A 12,127-nucleotide genomic window follows, 5' to 3' on the forward strand; every position below is an offset into this window, starting at 1 on the left:
GAAAGCTATGCATCCAAAGTCTGCTGATAACTTGCATTAAATTCTGCTGTCGTTGCTATGATCATACAATGGGCTAACAATCGGGGACACTTGAAATGTCCCTAATTTTAGCTATTCAAAGTGAATCACAGTTCTGGGACTGATAGTCTTAAAATGTTTATTTATTTACTTATTTTTGATTTCTGTATGCTATGTAAAAATAAAATTGACAAATTCCTTCACTTACGTGCATCCTAAAACCATTTTTGAAGCCAGATAATAACTAAAAACGAAAAAGTCACGACGTGCTGTCTGGCTTCCTCTTTCTTGTAACTTGCATTAGAAGTGGATGAATCGGTTGACAGTTGCTTAAACTGACACCCGGTATGTGGTTCACTACAAATTGACTTTTCCATGTATTTATTCTTGTTCCACCTTATCCATAGTTAATACTGAAAAAACATATGCGTGGCAGAACTGGAGTACACTGCAACATAATAGGCATTTTCGGGGACAATAATCTGCAGTGCCTAGCCATATACCCCTTTAAGCGGCCAAACTTAAAAGTTCTTGCCACATTGTGAGGTTTAATAAGTCACTACAAACGTGTAGTCACACTTCTAGTATAAACAGAAGAACAGTACAGTATCTGCAAAATGTGTTTAACGTATCCTATATGTGCATTACATTACATCAATAAGTTCATACTAATTCAAATAAAAAAACTCCGGTTGATGCGACATTTTGTGTTTTTGTGAAAAGAAGTTAAAGGAGGAAGTTGTATCACAGCCTCGTTAGCGCAGTAGGTAGCGCGTCAGTCTCATAATCTGAAGGTCGTGAGTTCGATCCTCACACGGGGCAAAGATTTTTTTTTTCCAGCATTTCTTTTAGAAGCTTTAAGCTGTTGCTATTCATTTGAAGAGGTCCGAAAATGCTAACTCAATTCTCTCGAGTATGGTGAAGGATTAATGGAGTGATAACATCTCATTCAGATAGTTAACACGCTTCCTGTCTGTCCCAAGTAAAGCTTTCTTATCCATTCTATTGTTGCTGCTTGTTTGTGATGACATACTTACGAGCAACCAAAATACTGTGCTTTTGTTCACATTCTTTGTCTTACAGAATTGTAGTCAAAGACAAAAAATATGACCAAAATGAAGAACGTTTTATCTTAATCAATAAAAAAGCCTATATAACATCAAGTCTTGCATAAATATGTATTTTAGAACAATATGTATGCAACCATAAGATCTGGTATCACTGGGAAATATGAGACAAACAAATGATTGACAGGTATGTTAATTGCTGTTTAAATAAGGCGACGTAAAAAGATTCTCCGACGTGCCTTCTCTAATCGCTCAAAGCATTTTGGTGAATTGGTGCCACTATCATGTCAGTTTCGTGTATGCTTTATTTTTATTATTTATTTTATTTATTACTTTGCAAACATCTTTCCTTCTTTTCCACAGACCTGAGTCATTACTTCCAAAAAAAAGGGCACAGGACAGACTGTTAACAGAAGTGACTGCCTCCGAATATCCATTTTGTATTCCACACTACAATAGTGACGTCCAACCCGTGGACCGCGTATGAGCATGCGTAGCTGAAAACCAAGCTACGAGGTTAACAAACGTTGTTACGTTTATCAGACTCATCCGAGCGTCATGTGGACAGTGACGGTTGTGTAGAGTTAGTGTACCTCACTACGAGGAACGTATCTCTTTTGGGGTCATAAAAAGTTCGTGTTTCTCAAAGTTCCTTGAAGTTCCACATTGAAAAACTCTGTCACATTCAGTGTTAGGAATTTTATTAAGTGAAATTCATGGTAAATAGAAATGAATCATATTCATTCATTAAAATATCTTCTTTAGAAGGAAAACCAGCATATGTTAACCATTCTATGGCCTTCCTAGTTGAAATTGTTAGTAAGCCATTAGTATGTGTTCCACATTTTGCCCATTTGTTCCACATTATGAGGGCTAGTGTTCCTCATTTTGGATATGGAAGGTTGAGAGCTATGAGCAAGGATATTCTCCATAATTGAGTCTGACATGTTCATAGCTTTTATTTGATGTGTCATATAACAGATGTGTTGCAGTAAATACTAGTACTGGGAGCTTATCATTGCAGTATCTTAAAAAAATAGGCAGGCTACTTAAGACGCCCCTAACATCGTAAAACACTCCCAGTGTCATGTATCTCGTAAGTCACTAGCCATGGCCGCAAAATTGCTCGGTTTATTTCAAGGGACTACCTCTCAACTGTCCCTGATTTTGACTCAAATTTTAGCTCTGTCCCTCTTAATCCCTCCTAAAACTAGTGACTTTTGGAGGAAAGGTGGTGAATTACACTTAATGAATAAAGACAATAATTAAGAGTTATAGACTTCTTTTACTTCAGAAAATATGTATTAATTCATATGCTCTGATTCTGTCAATGTTTCAAGTTTATAGCACTAATATTTTAAGTGTCCCTGATTTTTTCTTGACTTGTCCCTGATTCTGTTGAAATTTGTCCCCGATTGTTTGAGAGGTATAATACGCTGTACTGCATAAACTGGACTGTGCTGGCTGGTTGTGGCATCACGACTTTTGTATTCAAAATCTAATTACTAACTACTCTGCGTTGCTCTGAATAGCCTGGGTATCATTCATCTCGCGGAGTTTCTGACTTCTGCCAATCAGCTTTCACTCCCTTTGGAAGACGCAGGATTTTGCAATCGGTCCTCAGGAAGTACCTGGAAACGCTGATTCATAGGTTCATAGGTTGGTATTAGGCTATCGGCCATAAGGCCTATGCAAGCCTAGCCATAACAATTCCCTGGATATTTCTTCCCACAATATTTACTTCTCTGGAACCCTGTCTAGCAGGGCGACTGACATGATCCCCGGGGTGAATTTCCTATCTCCCATCCAGTCATCAAGGTTTATTTTGAAGAGAGCCAATAAGGCGCTCTGCTTGACATGTATGGGCAGTCTATTCCAGAGTATGGGGAGTCTCTAGGTCAGGAACCTATCCCTCCAACATGTTTTGTTCATTGTGATGCCAAGGTTTAGATCCCTGGACCATGTGGCTCTGAGGGATTGGGATTTCTTTTAAGTGGAGCATGTCCAACAGCTCAGGGTTTGACATGGCCTTGTATGTTAAGCAGAGATCGCCTCTGAGTAGACGATATGTCACAGAGTATAGCTGGAGTATTTTTAGATGGTCAGCATATGGCATCTGCTTTAGGCCTGTGATTCTTTTAGTGAGGTATTTCTGTGGCCTTTCCAGCTGTTGCAGATGTCTTGTGGGGTACATACCAAATGGGGCATTATACTCTATAATGAGTCTAATGAGGGATGAATACAGTGGGACAATGACCTCCTTTTTTCTGAATGAAAAGTCCTTAGTGATGAGGTGTGCCACATAGAAGGATTTCCTGACTGTTGTGGCGATGTGGTTATCGAAAGTGAGACCACTGTCCACCTGTGTCCCTAAGTCTCTCATCACACTTTTGATGTTTAGTGTCCTGCCACCTATGTGGTAATTCATGGGTACATGTTTTTTTCCAAAGGGGATAACTATACATTTCTTGGCATTAAGCTTGAGCCCATGGCTCTGGCACCAGGTATCTGTTTCTGTAAGGCCCTTTTGTAGAATATCCACATAATTTGAGGATTCAACAATGGCTCCCAGTTTGCAGTCATCTGCGAACTTTTATTAGCCAGAGTCCCTTAGTGTTGGCCTGTACTTCAGAGAAGTAGATGCCAAACAAGAGTGGTCCCAGGACTGAACCCTGAGATACTCCACTTGTCACTTGTCTGGAGCTGGATTTGGAGTCGGCTACTTTTACAGTCTGGGTTCTGTCAGTAAGCCAGTTGGCAACCCATCAAGTGACGTAGGGATTTATGCCCAGCTTAGTAAGTTTATCTATGATTATAGAGTGGGGGATGGTGTTGAAGGCCATGGCAAGGTCCAGATAGGCTGTGTGGACTGCCTTACCCTCGTCCACAGTTCTGGAGACTGATTCGAAGAAGTCAATCAGATTCTGGAGGCAAAATCGGCCATTCACAAACCCAAACTGGGTGGGGTCCAGTGTTTGAAGGTTGACAATGTCTTTGTTTATAAGTTCCATGATAATGCGTTCCATGCCCTTGCAGATCAGGCTTGACAGACTGATGGGACGGTAGTTCCTGGGATCCACGGCAGATCCCCCCTTGTGGAGTGGGATAACTGTAGCTGTGCGCCACTCAGTGGGTACGAAGCCTGAGGTGAGGCTATGATTAAACATGACACTTAGGTGAAGTGCCAGTTAATTTTGTAGTTCATGTAGTACACAGCCTGGGATGTCATCTGGTCCCATGGATGCTGTATTCTTAGCTTTGGAGAGTGCGGTTTCTACCTGTGTGGCCGTGATTATCGGAATTTGGCAATCTTTTGGTATTGAGATGGGCCCTTTAGGGAGAGGTGAGAGGGGGGTGAAGTTGGCACTAAATAGATCTGCCAGGATATTGGCAATATCCTTGGGATCAGTATATTTAATGCCATTCTGTTGTAGCTCACAGTAGATCTGAGCATAGCCATTTAGATTCTTGACATAACTATAGAATGCCTTGTGGTTGTCTTTGGAATCTTTGGCAATTTTATTTTCGTAACTAGCTATTGTGTAATTTATGAGGGATCTCAGCTTCTTACGGAGGCTGGTGAGGGAGTTTTTTGCATCCTGGGATTTTCCTCATTTCGGCAACAGCTTCTTCCTTCTGTTGTATAGTTTGTTTATAGCAGGGGACCACCAGATTGGCTTCCTTTTTTTGGAGAAGAGCATCTTGGTTCTATTTGGGATGGCATGATTCATGCACAAGTGGATGTGCTTGTACAGTACCTTAGTGTAGGATTCTGCAGTCGAACTTTCAGATCCCGTCTGCATGGGTGTCGCGAAGTTTGTCACTTCTGACTTCAGTAGCATGAAGTTGGCTTTGGAGAAGTTTTTTAAGGAGGTTTCCTTACTGGGGGGGTGGGGGGGATGTGGATGTCAAGGGTGATTTGCTTATGGTCAGACATGACCAATGAGGGGGTGACCACTGGTGTGGAGCATCTATATCCCATGTTGGTAATGACCAGGTCAAGGATATTGGAGCCCCTGGTGGGACAATGGATTAGTTGATCCAGGGCATTGAACTTTATGAATTCCAAGAACTGTTGGGAAAAAGAGTTGGTACCCAAGTAGTTTTCCCAGTTAATGGCAGGGTAGTTTAAATCACCCAGTATTAGGGTGTTTGGTTGTATCTTAATATTTTCCAGTCTGTTTAGAAAGGTGTAGTGAGAATCTTGGGGCATGGTGGGGGATCTGTAGCAAGCTACAATTTGGATTGCAGTCTTACCTAGTGTTAGTTGCACCTGGAGAATTTCAGATGCATTGTGTTGGGCAACTAGCCTGGAGGTGTGAATATCCTTGGTGAATATGGACACTCCCCCACCTTTAGTGTTTCGGTCTTGGTTTTGTGGCCGAAAAGTGTGGTAAGAGTTGTAGCCTGGTATTGCAGGGGTGCTCTCTGGAGCCTTGAACCAGGTCTCAGTTACTGCACGGATATCGATGTTCTCCATTTTTAGGAGTGCCTCGAGAGACTGCATTTTGAGGTTTAGACTTCTAGCATCGAGTAGCATTACCTTCAGATTTTGCATGCTTGTATCTGTTATGGTGGTGGTTTTATCCTTTGAACCTTGCCTAAAAAAGGCACTATAGGGGTGGCAAGAGCTTTAGCCAGTAACCTGAATCCCACGGGTGACAGGTGCAGACCATCTCTGGCAAAGCATCGTGGTTTGTCGATCATGTCTTCCCAGGCAGACAAATATCAACTTTATAAGTTTGTTGGGATAATATTGTTCCTGATTTGGGGCCTTTATCCCCCATTATTTTTGGCTTTTTCCAGATTCTCGAGCAAAACTAGAAATAGCAGTGAAGTTTTTTAGGCATTTTTAGGATGTTGGTATTTTTTTTTTTGTGATTTTTAGTGTGTATTTAATTAATTAATTTATTTTATTTCACATTTGTGTACCAGGAAGGTCCAACTGGGCTAGTAGCCTTTTTTCAGCAGAGGTCTGGGAAGAAAAGCTCCGCATGCTTATTGTGTCTGCTTATTCTGTTTCTTTCTGAAACTGGTACGGCTTGTAAGTAGTTACTGTAGCATAGGGCCAGATTCAGGCCTGCTGAATCTAGCTTTGTTTGTATAACTTGAGAACTGATCCAGGCCATCTTTTTTGGAGGAGGTTCCCCTGCACCTTAAATCAGATTGTTTGTTTTCTATTGTTTTATATATATATATATATATATATATATATATATATATATATATATATATATATATATATATATATATATATAGATATATAAACATTTGCACTTTATTCATATGCTTTTACTGTATTTGTGTTTCTTCCTACTTTATTACTAGGGGCATTGACTACAACTCTGAACTGAGGTATATAACAATAAGCATCTTTTTATGCGCATTTAAATTGTTTTTCTTTATTGTATCTGCTTTATTTTCTGAAAAAAAGATATATGTACTTGTTTCCTGCCTTCCTAAGCTAGTATAGTCCAGTTTTCAGGATAGTGCTGAATTCAGGGCTGTGTTACAACTCTCTGTGTTTGCCCATACCTTACTCGGATAGAAGGAAGTTACTCTGTTCATCTGTGAGAGAGGGGAGCTTTGAGCAGCCTCTCTGTCCCTGGAGGAGTGGTTGCAGCCCAGAAAGTAGTAGTTTATTGGCCATTTTGAGCTAATTTCTATCTCTTTCATTTCCCTGCTATAAAAAACGCATTTGCTCGGTTTTGCGCTATGGGCAGTACCGGTTAGCTAGGGTATAATTATTCCCGGCTCCACTAAGTCTCCTCTTCAATTTTTTCCTTGGAACTAGACAAACTTTCAACTTAAACACTCAAGCCATTCATTTCTCAGCTCGGCACTTGCTCAAAACTTTTAGCAAGCACTTATATACCCTAGCACTACAGAAGGACAAGGCTCTCTATTCGACCTTACCAGCCATTCAATAAAACAGTTTACTGTACCTACCTAGGCATGTCCAAAGTGCAGCTTCAGGTGTACTCTCCAGTCCAACTGGTGAATCTGGGCATTTTGAGGCAGTGTTACAACTGTCTCATGTACACAGACAACCCTCTCCTCCTACCACCAAACACTAATACATGCGAGAGATGCAATTATACAGCCAAACTGGAGGCTAAGCTCTCTCAACCCAAGACTGGATCAGACAGTCAAGAGGAAAATGGAAATACTGGCATCACACCACCAGTCTCATATAGACCCATTAAACCAGCACCGGCAAAAAACACACGTAAATACATGAAAACATACTCAGAGGCTCTAAATAACAAGCTGCAAAAGCAACAGAGACCTCCAAAGCAGTCATCCAAGCAACCTCCACCTCCCCCAACACAAACCATGAAACACATACTTCACAAAGCCAGTGTGCCATGCAATCACAGCCCTCAAGGCAAAATAACATACCCAACATACTAGTAATAGGTGACTCTATAGTCAGGCACACTGACATCCCATACACTAGGCTGAATAAGGAGAAGGTTACTGTTAGCTGCCTGTCAGGTTCCAGGATATTGCTATCCCAAGCAAAACCAAGATTCACTCCTCCAAGAAATGGAAACCAGTCTGGTGGACCCCAGCCATAAACAAGCTATACAATAGAAGGAGGAAACTAGTACAGAAAAGAGTTAAATCCCAAGAAGGGAAGACATCCCTGATCAGTATCAGCAAGAAACTACGATCCCTCATAAAATCGTCGAAGGTGAGCTTTGAAAGAAAACTTGCCAAGGACTCCAAAGATAACCACAAGGCATTCTTTAACTATGTCAAGAATCTAAGTGGCTTGGAGTTAGTGCAGAATGGCACAAAATACACTGAACAAACTGGTATTGCCAACATCCTGGCAGACAGGTTCAGTGCAAACTTCACCCCCCTCTCACCCCCAAAAGGGCCCATAACCATACCAGAAAAATGTAGAGCCCCTGAAATCACAGACACTCAGGTTAAAATAGCCCTCTCCAAAGCCAAAAACACAGCATCAATGGGACCAGATGGTGTCCCAGGCTGTGTCCTACATGAGCTCAAAGACGAACTAACCCCTTACCTAAACACACTGTTCAAATTCAGCCTCTCCAAAGGCTACATACCCATAGAGTGGTGCACAGCAATGGTTATTCCGCTCCACAAAGGTGGAGCCACAACAGACCCCGGGAACTATCATCCTGTAAGCCTGACTAGCTTGGTCTGCAAGGCTATGGAGCACATCATCATGAAACTCATTAACAGAGACATTGGGAACCTCCAAACACTGGACCCTACCCAGTTCAGCTTTGTTAAGGGCAGATCATGCCTCCTAAACCTGGTGGACTTCTTTGAGACAGTTACAGAGGCTATAGACAAGGGAAAGGTGGTACACACAGCCTACTTAGACCTCACAAAGGCCTTCAACACCATTCCCCATTCTGGTATTATAGACAAGCTCACCAGCCTGAACATAAACCCCTATGTCACAAGATGGGTTGCCAGTTGGCTCACGGGTAGAACCCACATAGTGAGAGTTGCGGGAGCTTGGTCTGACTCTAAACTGGTTACAAGTGGCATTCCCCAGGGCTCAGTCCTAGGACCCCTCCTGTTCGGCATATACTTCTCAGAGGTACAGACAAACACAGGAGGACTATGGCTGACCAAGTTCACAGACTGCAAACTAGGGGCTATAATTGACTCACCAGCTGACACAGACATCCTCCAAAAGGGTCTCACTGAGATGAATACCTGGTGTCAAAATCATGGCCTCAAGCTAAATGCCAAAAAGTGCATAGTTATTCCCTTTGGAAATAACAAAGAACCTACAAACTACCACATAGGCGGTAGTCCCCTAAATACGGAAAACGTAATAAGGGATCTGGGGATCCAAATAGATAGTAATCTTTCCTTTGATAGCCACATTGCCAAAGTGGTTAGAAAATCCTTCTTTGTGGCACACCTAATCACAAAAGGGTTTGCATCCAGAACAAAAGAGGTCATTGTGCCCCTCTACTCATCACTCATCAGACCCATCATGGAGTACAACGCCCCATTTGGGATGTACCTTACAAGACACCTGCAACAACTGGAAAGACCACAGAAGTACCTCACCAAGAGGATCACTGGCCTCAAATAGATGCCCTATGCAGCTCAACTGAAGAAACTCCAGCCGTACTCGGTTGCATACCGCCTGCTCAGAGGTGATCTCTGCCTGACATACAAGGCCATGCCTAACCCATAATTGATGGACATGATCCACCTAAAGAAAACCTTATCCCCTTGAGCCACACGCTCTAGGGATCTAAACCTTATAACAACAATAAATAGGATGTGCTGGAGGGATAGATTCCTGTCCCAGAGACTTCCCATGCTTTGGAACAAGATTCCAAGCTACATTAGGCAGAGCTCCTCGCTAGCACTCTTCAAACCTTTACGAGTGGATGGGAAACAGAAAGTTTACCCAGGGATCACTTCAGTGGCTCTACTGGACAGAGGCACAGGGAACTAATCTAAGGGGGCAGCAAAAGCCAACACATTCCAGCTAGGCTTATAAATGCCTTTGTGCAGATAGCCTAGTACCTACCTATGAACCCATGAACATGTAGACAATACAGCTATAACAAAACAATCTGAGACAGGTACAGCCCTTACACTAGTACAAGGATCAACACTAAACAGACATCAGTTTGTTTTTACAGAGATAAATTACACAGACACCTAGACAAACCAAGAATGTATAAAATTAGTCAACAAAACTCAAATATCATCCTTAAAGTAAACATTTCTAAACTGCAATAAGAGAAGAAAATCAGATAGGAGTCACAGTATCCAAGTGCTGTGGATGCAGGTAGTATCACAGCCATTATGTAGCTTATCTAGGAAATGCAGAAGTGGATTCAGATGAGTAGACGGGAAAATAATAAGAATAGTGGGAGGGAAAATGAAAAGTAGAAAATCTTGTGGTTTTATAGCTGTGGATGAGGTTAGAGAAGATTATAGGGACACAGGGGGATGATATGGGAAGTAAGGAAGAATGGACCGAAAGAAATGAAAAGTATTGGGGGAATGGAGATGAAATATCTGTTCACCTGGTGAAGAGCAGGAGTGTAACCAGTTGTCATTTAGATGATGCTTAAGCAGGTTTTTGAACTGTGCAGGGTTACTGGTGTTAAGAATATTGTGAGGTATGAAATTCCATGCTTTAGAGATGTGATTTGAGTAAAGAGAGTCCCCAACTCCATTGTTGGATTTTGTAAGTTTTAGCGGTAATTTGTTAGAGGATCTCAGGGGTTTTACTGGTGTGGGTTTGTACTAGGGTGTGGAGGGCTGGACATTTTATCAGGTTGATATATGCTAGTGTGTGTTAGTGTAAGTTAGTTAAAGGATAAGAGATTGTGTAGTTCAAGCCATTTGAGTTGGAGAGCAACACAGTGATGGTTTCTTTGTGATAGGTTTGTGGTGAGTTTGGAGATTTTGTGGTACCAAGTTTCTAGTTTGTTTAGATCAGTTTTTCTGAGGTTTGTGAATACAGGGAAAGTGTACATTAGTGTGGATAATAGGTGTCAATAGTTTGTCTGGATGAGTTGGTAAGGTAAGACTTGATTCTGTAGAGGCAACCTAACTTAAAATGGGCTTTTTTAATAACAAGTAATACATGCGTGTCACATCTCAAACTATTATCAATGGTGACGCCTAGTAGCTTGCTTTCAGAGATTGGTTCTGTTAATGTGTGGTTGGACGAGGTAATTTTAAAGTACAGACTAAGGTGGTTGGCTTTGTGGTGGTGGTTAAAAAAATATTAGTTTGGTTTTGTTGGGGTTTAGGATGAGCTGATAGTTGTATATGTAAGATTTGATGGTAGAAAAGGATTTTCCAGTAAGTTCTTGCAGCTGTGGCAGGGAGGGTGCGGCCCAGATGACAGTGGAATCATCTGCATATTGTATGATAGTGGCGTGGCTGGTAGCAGTGTGGAGTTTGTTTGTGAAGATAGAGAAAGAAATGGACCTAGTATTGAACCTTGTGGGACACCTACTATTATGGGTAGTAGGGAAGAGAGATTGTTTTGTCACTTGACAGCTTGTTGGCGATTGGAAAGATAGTTTTGGAGCCAGGAGAGGGCATATTTAGATATGTCAAGGGATGCAAGCTCATGTAAGAGCTTTTGGTGGGAATCTGTGTCAAATGCCTTTGACATATCTAGAAATATAAAGGAGACGAATTGCTCATTTTTAAGTTGATCTACAGTATTGATGAAATTAAGCAGAGCACTTGTGGTGCTTTGGCTGGGTCAAAATACATGTTGTGAATTGGCTAGAAGATTATTAGTTAATAGATGGGCCAATAATTGAGAGTGGGTGCATTTTTCCAAAATTTTTCAAAGAGGAGATAATATGAATATTGGTATATGGTTGGAAAGTTCTAGTGAGGAGCCACCTTTCTGGAAAGGTATTACATAGGAAATCTTTCAAATCCTAGGGAGGTATTGTTCAGAGATGGATCTATTGATCAGGATAGATACAAGGTAAGAGGTGACATCAGCTGCTAGCTTGAGGTATTCATTTGGTAGGTTATCAGTGGCAAGTGATGTGGGTTTTAGCTTGGTTAACAATTGTTTTATTTTATCTATTTGGATGGACTGCAGAGAGAGTGTGGTTTTGGTAACACTGGTTTCAGATTAGGTGACTACTAAATTGTAGGTTTTGTTATTTATGAGTGAGAGTATAGTATTTGTAAAAAAAATTGTTGAATCAGGTTGCTATATTTTCTCTAAAGTTAGAGAAATTGGGAGTTGGGGTTGTGATTTGTCCTGGATGTAGAAGTTGTTTAATGGTCCCCCATATTTTTTGTGGATTATTTTGGTGTCTGAGCTGGAATGTGGTATAGCAAAGTTTTTTATCAGTCTTGATTTGTTTTTTGGATATATTTCTTAAGTGGCGGTAGTTATCAAAGGCGGTTTTGCTTTTGTTGGCATGATATTGGGACCAGAGTTTGCCTGTTTGTTTTAGTAGTTGTTTGGTTTCTTTAGTAAGCCATGGACAGTAATTAGATTTAGTTCCAAAATTCCTGATAGGAGCTAGGCTATT

General features: G+C 41.2%; 1 non-coding gene across 1 annotated transcript; it reads left to right on the forward strand.

The window, feature by feature from the left end:
- The first annotated feature begins 767 nt into the window (after positions 1-767).
- On the forward strand, positions 768-840 carry TRNAM-CAU. The gene has a single exon. It is a non-coding gene; the product is annotated as a tRNA-Met (tRNA).
- The last annotated feature ends 11,287 nt before the right edge of the window (positions 841-12,127 follow it).

The sequence above is a fragment of the Protopterus annectens genome, chromosome 1.part2 (assembly GCF_019279795.1).
Source record: "Protopterus annectens isolate FY-2018-M chromosome 1.part2, PAN1.0, whole genome shotgun sequence".
NCBI classification, from domain to species: domain Eukaryota; kingdom Metazoa; phylum Chordata; order Ceratodontiformes; family Protopteridae; genus Protopterus; species Protopterus annectens.